This window comes from Bemisia tabaci, chromosome 6 (genome assembly GCF_918797505.1).
Source record: "Bemisia tabaci chromosome 6, PGI_BMITA_v3".
Lineage (NCBI taxonomy): Eukaryota > Metazoa > Arthropoda > Insecta > Hemiptera > Aleyrodidae > Bemisia > Bemisia tabaci.
Genome location: NC_092798.1, coordinates 6898837 through 6918823, shown reverse-complemented (window position 1 = coordinate 6918823; position 19987 = coordinate 6898837). Strand labels below are relative to the sequence as shown.

The window sequence follows — 19987 nt, the reverse complement described above, 5'->3', positions numbered from 1 at the left end:
AGACATAAATTCCACAGGCAGCGGGAATCCATGCTTGGTCCCCGCCGCGAGCTCAAGAATGTCATCGATAGACATAAATTCCACACTCGGGGGTAGCGTCGTAACAGCTTACGTTTCCTTACGGAATCTCGGCTTTAGACATAAATTCCACAGGCAGCGGGAATCCAAGCTGGGACCCCGCCGCGAGCTCAAGAATGTCATCGATAGACATAAATTCCACACTCGTGGGTAACGTGGTAACAGCATACGGCTCTTTACGGAATCTCGGCTATAGACATAAATTCCACAGGCAGCGGGAATCGAAAATGGGACATCGCCGCGAGCTCAACGATGTCGTCGATAGACATAAATTCCACACTCGGGGGTAGCGTCGTAACAGCATACGGCTCTTTACGGAATCTCGGCTATGGACATAAATTCCACAGGCAGCGGGAATCCATGCTTGGACCCTGCCGCGAGCTCAACGATGTCGTCGATAGACATAAATTCCACGCTCGGGGGTAGCGTGATAACAGCATACGGCTCCTTACGGAATCTCGGCTATAGACATAAATTCCACAGGCAGCGGGAATCCATGCTTGGACCCCGCCGCGAGCTCAAGAATGTCGTCGATAGACATAAAATCCACACTCGGGGGTAACGAGGTAACAGCAAACGGCTCCTTACGGAATCTCGGCTATAGACATAAATTCCACAGGCAGCGGGAATCGAAGCTGGGACATCGCCGCGAGCTCAACGATGTCGTCGATAGACATAAATTCCACACTCGGGGGTAGCGTGATAACACCATACGGGTCCTTACGGAATCTCGGCTTTAGACATAAATTCCACAGGCAGCGGGAATCCAAGCAGGGACCCCGCCGCGAGCTCAAGAATGTCGTCGATAGACATAAATTCCACACTCGTGGGTAACGTGGTAACAGCATACGGCTCTTTACGGAATCTCGGCTATAGACATAAATTCCACAGGCAGCGGGCATCAAAGCTGGGACGTCGCCGCGAGCTCAAGAATGTCGTCGATAGACATAAATTCCACACTCGGGGGTAGCGTCGTAACAGCATACGGCTCTTTACGGAATCTCGGCTATGGACATAAATTCCACAGGCAGCGGGAATCCATGCTTGGACCCTGCCGCGAGCTCAATAATGTCGTCGATAGACATAAATTCCACGCTCGGGGGTAGCGTGATAACAGCATACGGCTCCTTACGGAATCTCGGCTTTAGACATAAATTCCACAGGCAGCGAGAATCCAAGCTGGGATCCCGCCGCGAGCTCAAGAATGTCATCGATAGACATAAATTCCACACTCGGGGGTAGTGCGGTAACAGCTTACGTTTCCTTACGGAATCTCGGCTATAGACATAAATTCCACAGGCAGCGGGAATCCAAGCTGGGACCCCGCCGCGAGCTCAAGAATGTCATCGATACACATAAATTCCACACTCGTGGGTAACGTGGTAACAGCATACGGCTCGTTACGGAATCTCGGCTATAGACATAAATTCCACAGGCAGCGGGAATCCATGCTTGGACCCCGCCGCGAGCTCAAGAATGTCGTCGATATACATAAATTCCACACTCGGGGGTATCGTGATAACAGCATACGGCTCCTTACGGGATCTCGGCTATAGATATAAATTCCACAGGCAGCGGGAATCCAAGCTGGGACCCCACCGCGACCTCAATAATGTCGTTGATAGACATAAATTCCACACTCGGGGGTAGCGTGGTAACAGCATACGGCTCCTTACGGAATCTCGGCTATAGACATAAATTCCACAGGCAGCGGGAATCGAAAATGGGACATCGCCGCGAGCTCAACGATGTCGTCGATAGACATAAATTCCACACTCGGGGGTAGCGTGGTAACAGCTTACGATCCTTACGGAATCTCGGCTATAGACATAAATTCCACAGGCAGCGGGAATCCATGCTTGGTCCCCGCCGCGAGCTCAAGAATGTCATCGATAGACATAAATTCCACACTCGGGTGTAGCGTGGTAACAGCTTACGATCCTTACGGAATCTCGGCTATAGACATAAATTCCACAGGCAGCGGGAATCCATGCTTGGACCCTGCCGCGAGCTCAATAATGTCGTCGATAGACATAAATTCCACGCTCGGGGGTAGCGTGATAACAGCATACGGCTCCTTACGGAATCTCGGCTTTAGACATAAATTCCACAGGCAGCGAGAATCCAAGCTGGGATCCCGCCGCGAGCTCAAGAATGTCATCGATAGACATAAATTCCACACTCGGGGGTAGTATGGTAACAGCTTACGTTTCCTTACGGAATCTCGGCTATAGACATAAATTCCACAGGCAGCGGGAATCCATGCTTGGACCCCGCCGCGAGCTCAAGAATGTCGTCGATAGACATAGATTCCACACTCGGGGGTAACGAGGTAACAGCAAACGGTTCCTTACGGAATCTCGGCTATAGACATAAATTCCACAGGCAGCGGGAATCCATGCTTGGACCCCGCCGCGAGCTCAAGAATGTCGTCGATAGACATAAATTCCACACTCGGGGGTAACGAGGTAACAGCAAACGGCTCCTTACGGAATCTCGGGTTTAGACATAAATTCCACAGGCAGCGGGAATCCAAGCAGGGACCCCGCCGCGAGCTCAAGAATGTCGTCGATAGACATAAATTCCACACTCGTGGGTAACGTGGTAACAGCATACGGCTCTTTACGGAATCTCGGCTATAGACATAAATTCCACAGGCAGCGGGCATCCAAGCTGGGACGTCGCCGCGAACTCAAGAATGTCGTCGATAGACATAAATTCCACACTCGGGGTAGCGTCGTAACAGCATACGGCTCTTTACGGAATCTCGGCTATGGACATAAATTCCACAGGCAGCGGGAATCCATGCTTGGATCCTGCCGCGAGCTCAATAATGTCGTCGATAGACATAAATTCCACGCTCGGGGGTAGCGTGATAACAGCATACGGCTCCTTACGGAATCTCGGCTTTAGACATAAATTCCACAGGCAGCGGGAATCCAAGCTGGGATCCCGCCGCGAGCTCAAGAATGTCATCGATAGACATTAATTCCACACTCGGGGGTAGTGTGGTAACAGCTTACGTTTCCTTACGGAATCTCGGCTATAGACATAAATTCCACAGGCAGCGGGAATCCAAGCTGGGACCCCGCCGCGAGCTCAAGAATGTCATCGATACACATAAATTCCACACTCATGGGTAACGTGGTAACAGCATACGGCTCGTTACGGAATCTCGGCTATAGACATAAATTCCACAGGCAGCGGGAATCCATGCTTGGACCCCGCCGCGAGCTCAAGAATGTCGTCGATAGACATAAATTCCACACTCGGGGGTATCGTGATAACAGCATACGGCTCCTTACGGGATCTCGGCTATAGATATAAATTCCACAGGCAGCGGGAATCCAAGCTGGGACCCCACCGCGACCTCAATAATGTCGTTGATAGACATAAATTCCACACTCGGGGGTAGCGTGGTAACAGCATACGGCTCCTTACGGAATCTCGGCTATAGACATAAATTCCACAGGCAGCGGGAATCGAAAATGGGACATCGCCGCGAGCTCAACGATGTCGTCGATAGACATAAATTCCACACTCGGGGGTAGCGTGGTAACAGCTTACGATCCTTACGGAATCTCGGCTATAGACATAAATTCCACAGGCAGCGGGAATCCATGCTTGGTCCCCGCCGCGAGCTCAAGAATGTCATCGATAGACATAAATTCCACACTCGGGTGTAGCGTGGTAACAGCTTACGATCCTTACGGAATCTCGGCTATAGACATAAATTCCACAGGCAGCGGGAATCCATGCTTGGTCCCCGCCGCGAGCACAAGAATGTCATCGATAGACATAAATTCCACACTCGGGGGTAGCGTCGTAACAGCTTACGTTTCCTTACGGAATCTCGGCTTTAGACATAAATTCCACAGGCAGCGGGAATCCAAGCTGGGATCCCGCCGCGAGCTCAAGAATGTCATCGATAGACATAAATTCCACACTCGGGGGTAGTGTGGGAACAGCTTACGTTCCCTTACGGAATCTCGGCTTTAGACATAAATTCCACAGGCAGCGGGAATCCATGCTTGGTCCCCGCCGCGAGCTCAAGAATGTCATCGATAGACATAAATTCCACACTCGGGGGTAGCGTCGTAACAGCTTACGTTTCCTTACGGAATCTCGGCTTTAGACATAAATTCCACAGGCAGCGGGAATCCAAGCTGGGACCCCGCCGCGAGCTCAAGAATGTCATCGATAGACATAAATTCCACACTCGTGGGTAACGTGGTAACAGCATACGGCTCTTTACGGAATCTCGGCTATAGACATAAATTCCACAGGCAGCGGGAATCGAAAATGGGACATCGCCGCGAGCTCAAGAATGTCGTCGATAGACATAAATTCCACACTCGGGGGTAGCGTGGTAACAGCTTACGATCCTTACGGAATCTCGGCTATAGACATAAATTCCACAGGCAGCGGGAATCCATGCTTGGTCCCCGCCGCGAGCTCAAGAATGTCATCGATAGACATAAATTCCACACTCGGGTGTAGCGTGGTAACAGCTTACGATCCTTACGGAATCTCGGCTATAGACATAAATTCCACAGGCAGCGGGAATCCATGCTTGGACCCTGCCGCGAGCTCAATAATGTCGTCGATAGACATAAATTCCACGCTCGGGGGTAGCGTGATAACAGCATACGGCTCCTTACGGAATCTCGGCTTTAGACATAAATTCCACAGGCAGCGAGAATCCAAGCTGGGATCCCGCCGCGAGCTCAAGAATGTCATCGATAGACATAAATTCCACACTCGGGGGTAGTATGGTAACAGCTTACGTTTCCTTACGGAATCTCGGCTATAGACATAAATTCCACAGGCAGCGGGAATCCATGCTTGGACCCCGCCGCGAGCTCAAGAATGTCGTCGATAGACATAGATTCCACACTCGGGGGTAACGAGGTAACAGCAAACGGTTCCTTACGGAATCTCGGCTATAGACATAAATTCCACAGGCAGCGGGAATCCATGCTTGGACCCCGCCGCGAGCTCAAGAATGTCGTCGATAGACATAAATTCCACACTCGGGGGTAACGAGGTAACAGCAAACGGCTCCTTACGGAATCTCGGGTTTAGACATAAATTCCACAGGCAGCGGGAATCCAAGCAGGGACCCCGCCGCGAGCTCAAGAATGTCGTCGATAGACATAAATTCCACACTCGTGGGTAACGTGGTAACAGCATACGGCTCTTTACGGAATCTCGGCTATAGACATAAATTCCACAGGCAGCGGGCATCCAAGCTGGGACGTCGCCGCGAACTCAAGAATGTCGTCGATAGACATAAATTCCACACTCGGGGGTAGCGTCGTAACAGCATACGGCTCTTTACGGAATCTCGGCTATGGACATAAATTCCACAGGCAGCGGGAATCCATGCTTGGATCCTGCCGCGAGCTCAATAATGTCGTCGATAGACATAAATTCCACGCTCGGGGGTAGCGTGATAACAGCATACGGCTCCTTACGGAATCTCGGCTTTAGACATAAATTCCACAGGCAGCGGGAATCCAAGCTGGGATCCCGCCGCGAGCTCAAGAATGTCATCGATAGACATAAATTCCACACTCGGGGGTAGTGTGGTAACAGCTTACGTTTCCTTACGGAATCTCGGCTATAGACATAAATTCCACAGGCAGCGGGAATCCAAGCTGGGACCCCGCCGCGAGCTCAAGAATGTCATCGATACACATAAATTCCACACTCGTGGGTAACGTGGTAACAGCATACGGCTCGTTACGGAATCTCGGCTATAGACATAAATTCCACAGGCAGCGGGAATCCATGCTTGGACCCCGCCGCGAGCTCAAGAATGTCGTCGATAGACATAAATTCCACACTCGGGGGTATCGTGATAACAGCATACGGCTCCTTACGGGATCTCGGCTATAGATATAAATTCCACAGGCAGCGGGAATCCAAGCTGGGACCCCACCGCGACCTCAATAATGTCGTTGATAGACATAAATTCCACACTCGGGGGTAGCGTGGTAACAGCATACGGCTCCTTACGGAATCTCGGCTATAGACATAAATTCCACAGGCAGCGGGAATCGAAAATGGGACATCGCCGCGAGCTCAACGATGTCGTCGATAGACATAAATTCCACACTCGGGGGTAGCGTGGTAACAGCTTACGATCCTTACGGAATCTCGGCTATAGACATAAATTCCACAGGCAGCGGGAATCCATGCTTGGTCCCCGCCGCGAGCTCAAGAATGTCATCGATAGACATAAATTCCACACTCGGGTGTAGCGTGGTAACAGCTTACGATCCTTACGGAATCTCGGCTATAGACATAAATTCCACAGGCAGCGGGAATCCATGCTTGGTCCCCGCCGCGAGCACAAGAATGTCATCGATAGACATAAATTCCACACTCGGGGGTAGCGTCGTAACAGCTTACGTTTCCTTACGGAATCTCGGCTTTAGACATAAATTCCACAGGCAGCGGGAATCCAAGCTGGGATCCCGCCGCGAGCTCAAGAATGTCATCGATAGACATAAATTCCACACTCGGGGGTAGTGTGGGAACAGCTTACGTTCCCTTACGGAATCTCGGCTTTAGACATAAATTCCACAGGCAGCGGGAATCCATGCTTGGTCCCCGCCGCGAGCTCAAGAATGTCATCGATAGACATAAATTCCACACTCGGGGGTAGCGTCGTAACAGCTTACGTTTCCTTACGGAATCTCGGCTTTAGACATAAATTCCACAGGCAGCGGGAATCCAAGCTGGGACCCCGCCGCGAGCTCAAGAATGTCATCGATAGACATAAATTCCACACTCGTGGGTAACGTGGTAACAGCATACGGCTCTTTACGGAATCTCGGCTATAGACATAAATTCCACAGGCAGCGGGAATCGAAAATGGGACATCGCCGCGAGCTCAACGATGTCGTCGATAGACATAAATTCCACACTCGGGGGTAGCGTCGTAACAGCATACGGCTCTTTACGGAATCTCGGCTATGGACATAAATTCCACAGGCAGCGGGAATCCATGCTTGGACCCTGCCGCGAGCTCAACGATGTCGTCGATAGACATAAATTCCACGCTCGGGGGTAGCGTGATAACAGCATACGGCTCCTTACGGAATCTCGGCTATAGACATAAATTCCACAGGCAGCGGGAATCCATGCTTGGACCCCGCCGCGAGCTCAAGAATGTCGTCGATAGACATAAATTCCACACTCGGGGGTAACGAGGTAACAGCAAACGGCTCCTTACGGAATCTCGGCTATAGACATAAATTCCACAGGCAGCGGGAATCGAAGCTGGGACATCGCCGCGAGCTCAACGATGTCGTCGATAGACATAAATTCCACACTCGGGGGTAGCGTGATAACACCATACGGGTCCTTACGGAATCTCGGCTTTAGACATAAATTCCACAGGCAGCGGGAATCCAAGCAGGGACCCCGCCGCGAGCTCAAGAATGTCGTCGATAGACATAAATTCCACACTCGTGGGTAACGTGGTAACAGCATACGGCTCTTTACGGAATCTCGGCTATAGACATAAATTCCACAGGCAGCGGGCATCAAAGCTGGGACGTCGCCGCGAGCTCAAGAATGTCGTCGATAGACATAAATTCCACACTCGGGGGTAGCGTCGTAACAGCATACGGCTCTTTACGGAATCTCGGCTATGGACATAAATTCCACAGGCAGCGGGAATCCATGCTTGGACCCTGCCGCGAGCTCAATAATGTCGTCGATAGACATAAATTCCACGCTCGGGGGTAGCGTGATAACAGCATACGGCTCCTTACGGAATCTCGGCTTTAGACATAAATTCCACAGGCAGCGAGAATCCAAGCTGGGATCCCGCCGCGAGCTCAAGAATGTCATCGATAGACATAAATTCCACACTCGGGGGTAGCGTGGTAACAGCTTACGTTTCCTTACGGAATCTCGGCTATAGACATAAATTCCACAGGCAGCGGGAATCCAAGCTGGGACCCCGCCGCGAGCTCAAGAATGTCATCGATACACATAAATTCCACACTCGTGGGTAACGTGGTAACAGCATACGGCTCGTTACGGAATCTCGGCTATAGACATAAATTCCACAGGCAGCGGGAATCCATGCTTAGACCCCGCCGCGAGCTCAAGAATGTCGTCGATATACATAAATTCCACACTCGGGGGTATCGTGATAACAGCATACGGCTCCTTACGGGATCTCGGCTATAGATATAAATTCCACAGGCAGCGGGAATCCAAGCTGGGACCCCACCGCGACCTCAATAATGTCGTTGATAGACATAAATTCCACACTCGGGGGTAGCGTGGTAACAGCATACGGCTCCTTACGGAATCTCGGCTATAGACATAAATTCCACAGGCAGCGGGAATCGAAAATGGGACATCGCCGCGAGCTCAACGATGTCGTCGATAGACATAAATTCCACACTCGGGGGTAGCGTGGTAACAGCTTACGATCCTTACGGAATCTCGGCTATAGACATAAATTCCACAGGCAGCGGGAATCCATGCTTGGTCCCCGCCGCGAGCTCAAGAATGTCATCGATAGACATAAATTCCACACTCGGGTGTAGCGTGGTAACAGCTTACGATCCTTACGGAATCTCGGCTATAGACATAAATTCCACAGGCAGCGGGAATCCATGCTTGGTCCCCGCCGCGAGCTCAAGAATGTCATCGATAGACATAAATTCCACACTCGGGGGTAGCGTCGTAACAGCTTACGTTTCCTTACGGAATCTCGGCTTTAGACATAAATTCCACAGGCAGCGGGAATCCAAGCTGGGATCCCGCCGCGAGCTCAAGAATGTCATCGATAGACATAAATTCCACACTCGGGGGTAGTGTGGTAACAGCTTACGTTTCCTTACGGAATCTCGGCTTTAGACATAAATTCCACAGGCAGCGGGAATCCAAACTGGGACCCCGGTGCGGGATTTTCCGGAAAAGTCGGGTCGGATCCGGAGACTCTGGCGATACGGCAACCCCGGGAAAAAACTAATAGTTCGGCGATCGATTGCCCACATTACCTACACGGCCGCTCACTTAACTTCACGTGATGCCAATTGATCCACGACCGGGCAAAAGCCCGAACTTTCGAGTGTTGGTTGGGAGCTTTTCCCGCGCTCGTGAAACCGCGCAACTCCGCTGGCGTTCCGTGGTTTGCGAGGAGTCGATCGATGAGCCATTTAAACCCCGTGGAAAGGATCGATTGTAAGGGTAAACCTCGATAATAGATTTTTTACCAAAGCTTTAAATTGATGATTATCGATGTTCGATGATCGGAGGATGCGTGGTTCTCGCTGAGCGGGATTCGACGGCGCGGATTGAGAACCACGCATCCTCACGGGTATGGTCCTTGCACGTATGCGGTTTTTACTTCCAGGTTCGAGAGGGACACTTAAGGATATGATGGCTGTCCCGAAAGTAAATACATGCCCGGTGACAGGATGCATTAGCGGACAGCCTTAACTGTATCGAATTCGGCGGGGAGGGATTGGCCCGTATCGGCTGTTGCCAAATTTCCTTGGGGCTATCAATTATCCATTAATTTTATATAAATGTAATCTACTGCAAGTACTCCAGAGCGAAAAGGTACCTAACTCAAATTTTTCAAAAAATCGAGTTATTGTCGCTTTGGAAATGTCCGATGACGGTTCCCTGTGTGTGGCAAATTTGGTAGCCCTACTTTATGCCGGTTGTGAAATACGGAATTTCAATTTCTTTGAAAAAGAAGAAGAAGAAAAAATTGAAATCGATGATCATACATTTTAAAAAAAACCGAGGCTTTTATCATTGTTTCTTTTTCTTGAAAAGCTTCGAAATAATTCACATAGAAAACCTCATGCACCTCTCATTCAGTATTATCCAGATTTCTGCGAATTTTTTTGGGGGAAAAAAAAATTAAAATTAACGTTTGTTGCAGACACCATAGTGCAACGCAAAAACTGCGGGTAGAAAATCCTGCACACTGTGTAATCTGAAAAGAAATAAACTTAAGACCAAAGGCAAAAAATCAGGGAGATCTTTGACCGCACTGCAACCAAATTTAAATTCAATCGCTGAAACGTAGTATAACGAAGTACTAATTTTACCGGCTCGTTTAAGTGACATGTGCTATTGGTGTCTGTAAGCAGATAGGTGATTTCATAGAACAGCCAGAAAATGTTATTTTTCGCGTGGTGTAGTCCACTTGGACTGCATTTTGCAATTACGAACTATAAATTCCGGCCCGGTTTAAAAACAACCTACGTGCCATCAGTTTCCCTATGTACATAAGTTTTTTTTTTTTTCAGATGAGCCAGAATTTATAGTTCCAAATTGCAAAATGCAGTCCAATTATGAAGGGTTTGGCAACGGCTGATGTGGAGGGGTTCCTTTCTCCTTCTCCTGAATTCAATCCAATTAAGGCCTCCTTTCTCCGAGGGCTGCAGTATTCGATTATTCATAAACTTCAAAAAACCTTTCGGCCGTGCTGAGGAAGAAGGCCGTATAAACCTTCAGACATTGCCATTTTTCCTTCAATAGGACACGAAGTTTCCGGGAAACCTGTGAAAATTTTTCTTCCAATTTTTCACAGAATTTCATTTGCAATTTGATCTAAATTACCTAAAAATTTCGAGGAAAAATACTCATGTCTCTCCTCAAAAAGTCACATTTTATGGCCGGACCTGTGGCATTATTCGAATGTTCAAATGACGTTTTTTCTGAGCGGGGCAGTGTTCTCGAGGCGATGCAGTAAGACGCCTCTCAGGTTTGCAGAGCTCTTTGCGAAAAACTGGATGGCGATTTCTGTACGGACGGAGATCAGAGGAAAGTCTTATTGGACTATACATTATGCAATAAGGAACCACCGTTCAGAGTGACATGAAACGATGGAAATTTGTGAAAGATTGGGAACGGTACGTAATTTAATGGAATTACGCGAGGTTGTGACATTTTTGGAAAATTTGAAACATTCATCCGAGGGGCGGGCTAGGCAACCCGCGCTAAAACTGAACGAAACAGAAAATCCTTAATTCCTTCACAGAAAAAATTAAATTGCTGATTCAGTAATTCAATTGCTAAAAAAAAGTGACTGCAATGTTTCTTTGTAGATTTTAAAACAAAAAAATGCTACTTTAACCACCCCCGTGGTTAAATTAGCTTACAATAGTGGTTTAAGTAGAATTTTTTTGTTGTGAAATCTACGTTGAAATATTGCAGTCACTTTTTTAGGAATTTTAATCGTTAAATCAGCAATTTAATTTTTTTCCGTGTTGATCTAATTCTAGATTATATATTATTTTTTTGGCACGGGAAACAGGAATGATACAAATGAGTAAAACATTGCCTCTGAACAATTTTCACAACGTTTTGATAATTATTCGACGAGAGCTAATGTTCAAAGATCTGAGATATTTCTTTTATACATAATTTCATATATCGTTTCATATGAAATTTTACGATTTTATTTTTCATGAAGTTTGCCAGCCTGACCACTGTTTCTATCTTTTCTGGTTTCAACAAATCGATGGTCGAAGTGCGAAGCCACGTATTTCCCTTGCGGCGTTTCCAAATTTCCGCTTCTACCGTGTTTTCACGAGGGAAAACAAGTCAACTTCATGGCTTGAAATTTCTACAGATTATTCTGCTAACGGAGCAGAAAAATTAAGGAAGTTTTCAAGCAAATTCGGTGATTAGTTTTAGGAAGAAACAATTGACAGGAAGTCTACAACGTCGCAAAAGGAGATGCCAGGGTGTCTACAATAACAAGCTGGCCAAAAATCAATACTTTGTCAGTACATTCCCAAGAAATTCAGTACCTCCTCAACAGGAAAATTGTCAGTACTTCTATTTGACGGAATTCGAAAAATCTCATTAATTTGAATTTCTCGCTCAAATTGCGACAAAAATTCCGTACCTTCCTGCGGAATTACCCCACTTTTTCAGTACTTCCCGACCGCCCTTAAAAAATCAGTACTACTTCCGGACTTGTAGACACCCTGGATACGTAGTTCCACACTTTGACCAGCGATTTTGTCGATTCTTACATGAAAGTCGTGACTACATTTCAACGTTGCAACATTTTCACTCGCGCATTGTCCTCTCACACAGAAACTGTTGGGCATTTCTGACTAAAACCTTTTGATTTTTCTACTTATTACAAGCAAAAATCAGCAAAATTCTGATGAAAATTTACACAGCCAGATTCTCGTGGTGAGATGATTTGCTTATTGAGTCCATTTTGCAACTTTGGAATGCAGTTGCGTTATGTGTCTGGGAAACAACGTGTGTGCCATTCGTTCCCTCACGCAGGTGGATGTTCTTTTATGGATGAGCCAGAAATAGTGGTTTCTGGCTGGAAAATGAAATTTACGGGAGCAGACACGAGGATTGGAGGCTGACCTCTAGAAAATTGGGAAAATTCATTCTCCAGAGATTAAAACTGTTCAATTCATTGTCCAACTGTCGCAGCATATGGACAGATGATAAAAAGGAGGTGGCCTTCGTCCGAAACACAGTGGATTGAGTCAATTGGAGAAGCCACACGTGAAATTTTCGACTAAAATTGCAAATTTTCATGTTTATTTCATCACATTTTAAATATCAAGGGGTGCTAAGAGAAGAAAATTTTACGAGGAAACCAATGAAATCAATCTTAGAACCTCAAATTTTTGTACAAACGGAGTTATGAGCGTTAAAAGTTTTCAAATTTTGTCCGACCTCTCCTACTGACTCGATCCACTGCTCGACGTGAAGCAACTCATAGAGTTCTGATTTATTCAATATGAATCGAGGTGAAATAAAAGTACGAGCGTGCAAATAGTGTACCTCGTAGAAATTCCAGCTATATTCCTTCTTAATTCTTTTGCGAACAAACCTTTGCGTTACGTCCATTAACTCCATGAAATCAGCATAAAAATGTTCCAAGAAACTCTAACGTTATGGTTCCTGCGTTTTCGTGTTATTGATGCGAGACGGAAATAAAACGAGGCGCCTTCAGATGAAGCTGAGATACAACTATACCTACTCTACGCTTGCCTGTATTGCATACACAAAAAATTGAAGGCGCACTTCCCGCGCTCTCGTGGAGTCAAACGGATACGAAAAACTGGCAAAATAAAACGAGGCGCCTTCAGATGAAGCAGGGATACAACTATACCTACTCTCCACTCACCTCTATTGCACACACAGAAAAAGGAAGGCGCACCGACTTTTCACGCATTAACACAGTGTTGAATCGATACGAATAGCTAGCGCAATAAAAACGAGGTGCCTTCAAATGAAGCTTAGATGTAACTATACATACTTTACGCTCGCACATACTGCATCATAGAGAAATGAAGGTGCACTGATTTTTCTTGCGCTCACAATAGTCACACCTATGCGAATATCTGGTAATTTTCTGGGGCGGATGTGTTGGCATTTCTGCACCGAAATGCAACGTTATAACATCCGTTGATGAACTGAAACTGCACCACCCGCCAATTAGAAGCTCCAGAATGAACTGAAGAGCGATATATCAGCCTGCCTCATCCTACGCATATTAGTGTAGCGCTTACCTCTCCGGGAATCTTTTTTTCAACGAGTTCAAAAACGAACACCAAGGGTGTTTCTATTTTAAAAAAATAAAATAAAAAGAAATGAAAATAAAGGATAAGGAAAAGGAAAAGGAAAAAGAGAAAGAAGACGGACAAATTGAAAAAAAAGGGAGAAAAAGGGTAAATTATTGAAAATTTCAAGGTTCCTACTAGGATTTGAATTTCTGAGGAAATTTCTTTACTTACAGTTTGTATGAGCTGTTTGAAAATGTATTAAATTTATAAGCCTTAAAGGTTTATTTGCATTATTTCATAAATGTTCAGGATTAAAAAGGTGATGGGGGGGCGGAGGGGTGGGGGGGGGGGGGGGTCGGAATTGAAAGCTTCTGTAACTTCAAAAGAGTGTATTCACTTTGAACGTACTTCTCTCGTCTCCTACCCCTCCCTCCTTCACATTCCCAATTCACAAAGATAGCGCGCCTTCAAATTAAATGAGTGCATTTCTGTATTTCAAGTTATAATTTCTAGAAATGAAAGGAGCAAAAGGTTCCATTCTACCGATCCTAATTACGGAACTCCCTTGAGACAACGCGATGAGGGCTGAAACAGCCGGTGAGTTTTATTTTCAAGAAAGGGAAAAGCACGGGAATGGCGTAAAGGGTGACAAAGGCAGGTTTCGGTGATAATAGATTCGATTAAAGGATCTGGCGCGAAAGGAGAGCAAATGGAAACAAGCGACCGTGTAACAGGTTCGGTCATAGAATAAATTTGAATTTCAGACACTCATCAATCGGCTGTGCGAATGCTAGATTTGAATAATTACTCCGTTAGCTTACGATCGGCTAGTTAGTTGGCGTGTGACTCCTTTCCTCGGAGCCACCGCTGCCAGCTAACGTGCAAGTAATTGACTTGCATTTTATTTCGGAGATAGGGACGCTGAGAACTTCCCGATGAATCTGGCAAAATTTGCAATGCAGAAATCCCGACTCGATGAGATGGATTGAATTCCGTCCATTATGCATTCGAAAGGACTTAACACCCCCCCCCCCCCCGCTCGCGCGCGCGCTCTCCTCCCACTTATGCGGTCACGGTGACCACAAACGGCGGACCTGTCGAAATCTGCACACTAAATCTGCAACAATAGGATTGAACATCATATGAGCATTCAAATGTTGCAAAATTTCCCTCCGACAAAAAAGATGTAGTGGAGTCAATTTAATACACGGAGAAAAAAATCTCGTGCGTGGGGCCCGAAGTTTAGGTCATATGGATCTCTGAAGTTTCCAGATTAAGCATCTGAGCACTTAAGGTCTAGCTGTCGAGGTTCGGATCACACACCTGAAACTTCAGTTCTTACATCTGAAGAACTTCGGTTTTCACACCCGAAAAACTTCGGTTCTCACATCTGAAATACTTCAGATGTAAGAACTGAAGTTTCAGATGTCAGACCTGAACTTCGGCAGCTAGACCTTAAGTGTTTAGATGCTCAATCCGAAAACTTCAGAGATCCATATGACCTAAACTTCGGGTCCCACGCACGAAGTTTTTTTCTCCGTGTAAGCATGTATTTTCTCGGAATTTCCAGTGGCGATCGGGTAAAAAGCCCCCCCCCCCCCCCTCAAAAAAAGGAAAATTCAAGATGAGAAAAAACGAGTTTCCCGGAAAATTCAAATTTTCTGAGCAGAAATCTGACAACGGCCGAATCCTCATAAGTCGTTTTTCCTCAGAGCGGAAGAAGTGGGGCGAGTCTAATTGACCTGCAACCTTTAAGTCTCTTGAATAATGCACGGATCAGAGGGAGAGAACGCAGTGGCGAGGCGTGCTCTGCGATATATCGATTGATCTACCATCTTCTATACTATAAGCTCCGAGACCTCCTAATTTTGCGAAACTGGTAACGCTTAGTTCTAGCGTTTTACCGGGCCGATTTTCATGATTTTTGCGGCTATCGACGGGCAATTGTCTCTAGATAAGCCAACTCTTTTCAGATTTTCAAAATATGGCCTAGGTTTTTTTATATTACGTGGTAAAGTTGCGAATTCTCCCATTTAAACAATGTAAATTTATACTTTTTGTCATAGTTCGTTAGAGCGTTCTACCGGGCCGATTTCCATGATTTTTGCGTAAATCGACAGGTAATAGGCCCTAAATGAGCCCGCTGTAATCAGATTTTGGAAAAAGGACCCAGGTTTTTTTAAAATCACGTTATAAAAGTGAGTGAGTTTACAGATTGCTCCGGTACTGCTACCGCTATGCGCGGGAGGATGCGCAGTGGTCGAGGAGGTTGCGCAGTAGCTGTGTAGCCTGCGCATCAGCTCTACACTTATCTACAAGATACTAAGATTCGCACTGACGATCTCACGTCGAGCGGTGGCCGAGTCGTCTAAGACGTCGAATGCGTCCACTAGACCCCGATGTGGGTTCGGTCCCCGTCTCATGAATTCTAAATCATTACCTGACTATCATTGTTCATTGTTTAACTGCAATATTTCATCAAGCAGTCATTCCAAATCGCGTCCTTTTAATTTTAAAAGTAATTTTAAGTATAAAGTTTAAAATTAAAGTATATATCATATCGTATTTTTTTAGGGGAAAAATAAAACTAACACTGATAGGAGGGTAAAAATAGGGCCGCGAAGCGGCCCATTGATGCCGCGGAGCGCCTTCAGGGGGTTGGGCCGCGTAGCGGCCAGGGGGCGTAGCCCCCTAGTTTAAACCTATGGGGGAAGGGTCGATGAACAGGATGTTCGTGACGGACGCTTTGATAATCGATTCTTTACCACGGCTTCAAATAGGGAACTATCGATGATCGATCATTCAAGCCTCGCAACTGAGAGAACGTCATGTAAATTTCGACACCAGCTCCGCGAATGGTGCTTTCTCATAAAACGCATTGACTTAAGTTAATGTCGCGATCAGTGGCGTGGCGTGCTTTGCGATAAATCGATTGATCTGCCATTTAAACGTTTGGGAAAAGATCGATAAACAGGATGTTTGCAACGAACACCTTAATAATCGATTTTTTACCATTGCTTCAAAGGGGGAAATATTGATAATCGATTATTCACGCCTCGGCAATGATCGCGATATTCCATTCTTTCGCTGCCGCGACCAATGGATAAGGGAGATGTGCCCTTTGGGAAACACTATGGAAAATCTCGACGGGAAATTCGGCAGTGGCACGGCGTGAATGATCAACTGTATCGATATTTCTCCCTCCATTAGAAGCTATGGTAAAGAATCGATTATTAAAGTGATCGCTGCGAACACCCTGTTCATCGATCCTTCTCCACGGGTTTAAATGACAGATCAATCGATATATCGCAAAGCACGCCACGCCACTGATTTACTACGGTGACAGAATAAGAAAAAAAAAGAGAAAAAAAAACAGAACCGACCGAGAAAAAAAATATAGGTCTCTATTTTTAAAGCTCCTCGGCTCTCGTAAAAATTGAGGAATGGCGCTGAGCCGTAAACGTGTGGAAATAACGTCGCTTCTCTGACGTAAGGGCGCACCTTGATTTCCACGTGGGCCTTGTTTTCCGTAAGACTCCATGTTTTTCGCGGCTCATACGCAAATCGAGATACCCTCACTGCCGTGCTACGGAAGAACGCCGTATGAACATTGGAGAGCTACCAAATTTCCTTCGATAAAATATTGATTTTGGAGAAAAGTTATGAATGCTTTTCCTTGAAATTTGCAGGAACTTTGGGTGAAATCGCGAACCAAATTATCTGAAAAATCGGAAGGAAAATATTGGTAAGTTTAACAGGGAATTCGTATTTTATCAAAGGAAACTTGGCAACGCCTGTAGGTTCATACGGCGTTTTTCCTTAGCACGGCAGCTTACGTCAGAGGAACGACGATAAGTCATCGGGACGTTTGCATTGATGCTTTTATCGTAGATGGACGTCGAGTATGCTATCACCGCTTTGCGTGAATTTACGGCAAAAAAATTGGTGTTGCAGTGCGAAGCGTGAGGAGGAAAAAATGTCTCAAAATCGATTAAGGGCACTGTCCGGTGAGATGAAACCTTCGCCTCGATATGACGACGTTGAAGTCACTCTAGTTCTTGACCTCAAACCGATCTTGGCTCTTGGTTGTCACATTGTCGATGTATTCTTCGACGGGGGTCGGATATTGAATATTGGCCCATGTTCATTTCTCCGACCTTTTTTTAATCCACTTTCTTAGGATCTGCTTCGACTTTCATCTTCCGTCTGTAGGTTCTTGTTCGATTCGTAATGCTCTTTTGCAACAAATTCAAGAAGACTTCATTTTAAAAGCAAAATAGAATTTTCGCGATTTAATAAATTTGGTAACCGTCTTTTTCAATTTTTCCCCCATTCTAAAGTGACGATTGAAATGAAGTTCTCAAACAAATCTTAAGGTACGGTGGGCGCCCAACAAAAAAACAAACAAACAAAAAAAAAAACCAAAAAAAAACATGAAAAACAAAATGCAATAGTGTATTTTTTCGGAAAATACACTAAAAATAAAAAAAAATGTACAAAATCGCAGGAAAGTTGAAGTTTTCTTGAAAAGCAGGCAACATCAAAATTAACTCACGATGACGAGATCAGTAATTTTGCACGTAGGCGAAAATATTAAAGACTAATTAAAATTCGCGGAAACTAAGTGTTTCAAAAATACTTTTAAGTCACGATGGTTCCAGATCTCTCTGTTTCCTAAGGTGTACTTCGTCTATTCTCATGTCGTCATTTAAAAAAAAAGAAAGAAAAAGAAAAAAAAGAAAACCACATAAAACAGGTAATAAAAAGAAAAATAGAAAGAAAAAGAAAAAACCACTTGCAATCTCCTTTTATTTCAACTGATAAAATGGATTTTTAGTTCATGATAAAAAAATCCGAATTTTGCGGATTTTGATAGCAACTTGCATGTAAGTCCGTATTGCGATGGTCTTTGGGCTTGACAGTTCCCGGAAAATTTAAATAGCATCAATCAAATACTGTCAAATTCCGAAAAACAAGAAAAAAGAAACGAAGTAATCATTCAACGAGAGTGAAAATTCATCCGTCTAATATATTCTCTGAAATATGGTATTCACATTTTTTGGGGAGTAATATTTCGATTGCGCAACGGTTTTCGTCATGATTTTATCAGGAATCTAGTGGCCCAAGAATGAAAATTCTTGTGTTAAAAATAAGGTTAAAATGTAGGGACAAATTTCCAATCTAAGTCCAAGGAACAATGACGTTTGGATTATTTACAGTCAGAAACACCATGCACTATTTCAGCAACATCTTATGGTGCTTATCGATTTTTACATACATACTCTTCAATTATCAATGTATCGCGCTAGGTGGCAACACTGCGCCATATCTGGCTCTTTTTTGCTCGTCTAACCCAACGAGCAAAAGAGAGTTATAGGCCATTAAGATGCACATTCTTCGCTGAAGTCATCTCGACACCTGTTATATAATAGTGCCCAAGGGTGTTAAAATTGTCGAATGTTGATAGCAGGTGAAAGGCAATGGCACCTACGCAGAGCGCACACAATTTCTACCGTTCATCCTTCGGGCAGGGGTGCTGAGAGTTTTACGGGGCAAAAATCAATCGCAATCTCAGCTTCAAAAACGCCTCACTCCGAAAAAATGTCGAAAGTACAAGTTAAGCTAAAAATGTTCAGAAGTCAGCGCGGTTTGCTGTCACCCTCCGCTTTCTTTATTTGCTTAGCAAAACGATAAAAAACATTTTTTTTATTAAAACATTTTTTTATCAAAACATTTCTTTCATCAGAAACTTTTTTTTAAATCAAAACATTTTTCTTATCAAAAAATTTCCTTGTAGGCTCACAGATTTTCTTCCATGATAAGACGAGATATGATAAGAAAACTGCAATGCCCCGAATCGAGGTGAGAGTTTCGCGATCTGTGTTTTCGCGCGAAAATCTTGCGATTTCGCTAAGAATTCGCGATTCCTCGATCTAAGCGTGATAATTTTCGTATGAATACACGTGTACACGTGTTGGCACACGCGTTCGTCATAAGTTTCCTTATGCAGATGAGCGATTTTATAAATAAGCCAGAAATAGCGCGATTTCAAATTGCAAAATGAATTCCATCAGTTTTTCCTTCACTTAAGCCCCTTTCTTTCTCTTTTCTTGGTGAGAAGCATCACTGAATCGTCCAGCTTGAAACCGAAGAACCCCGAAACTTCTTCTCCCCGAAAAAGCTTTCGCCAATCGCGGAAAAATACTTTTTAGGATCAGACGCAACTTCCACTTTTTTTTCTTTTTTCCAAAAACAAAAATTTTACCACCCGTGAAGTTGATACCAGCTACTTCTGCTCAGTTTGTGAATCATCTATTTTTGGAGTATAATTAGTTTTTCCAGTCATCCTTCTTATCAGGTGTGGATTT

General features: G+C 45.2%; 1 protein-coding gene across 1 annotated transcript in view; it reads right to left on the bottom strand.

Annotated features, from left to right (window-relative positions):
* Positions 1 to 19987, bottom strand: part of oys (lysophospholipid acyltransferase 6) — an 85255-nt gene that overhangs the window by 23940 nt on the left and 41328 nt on the right. The window lies entirely within an intron of this gene.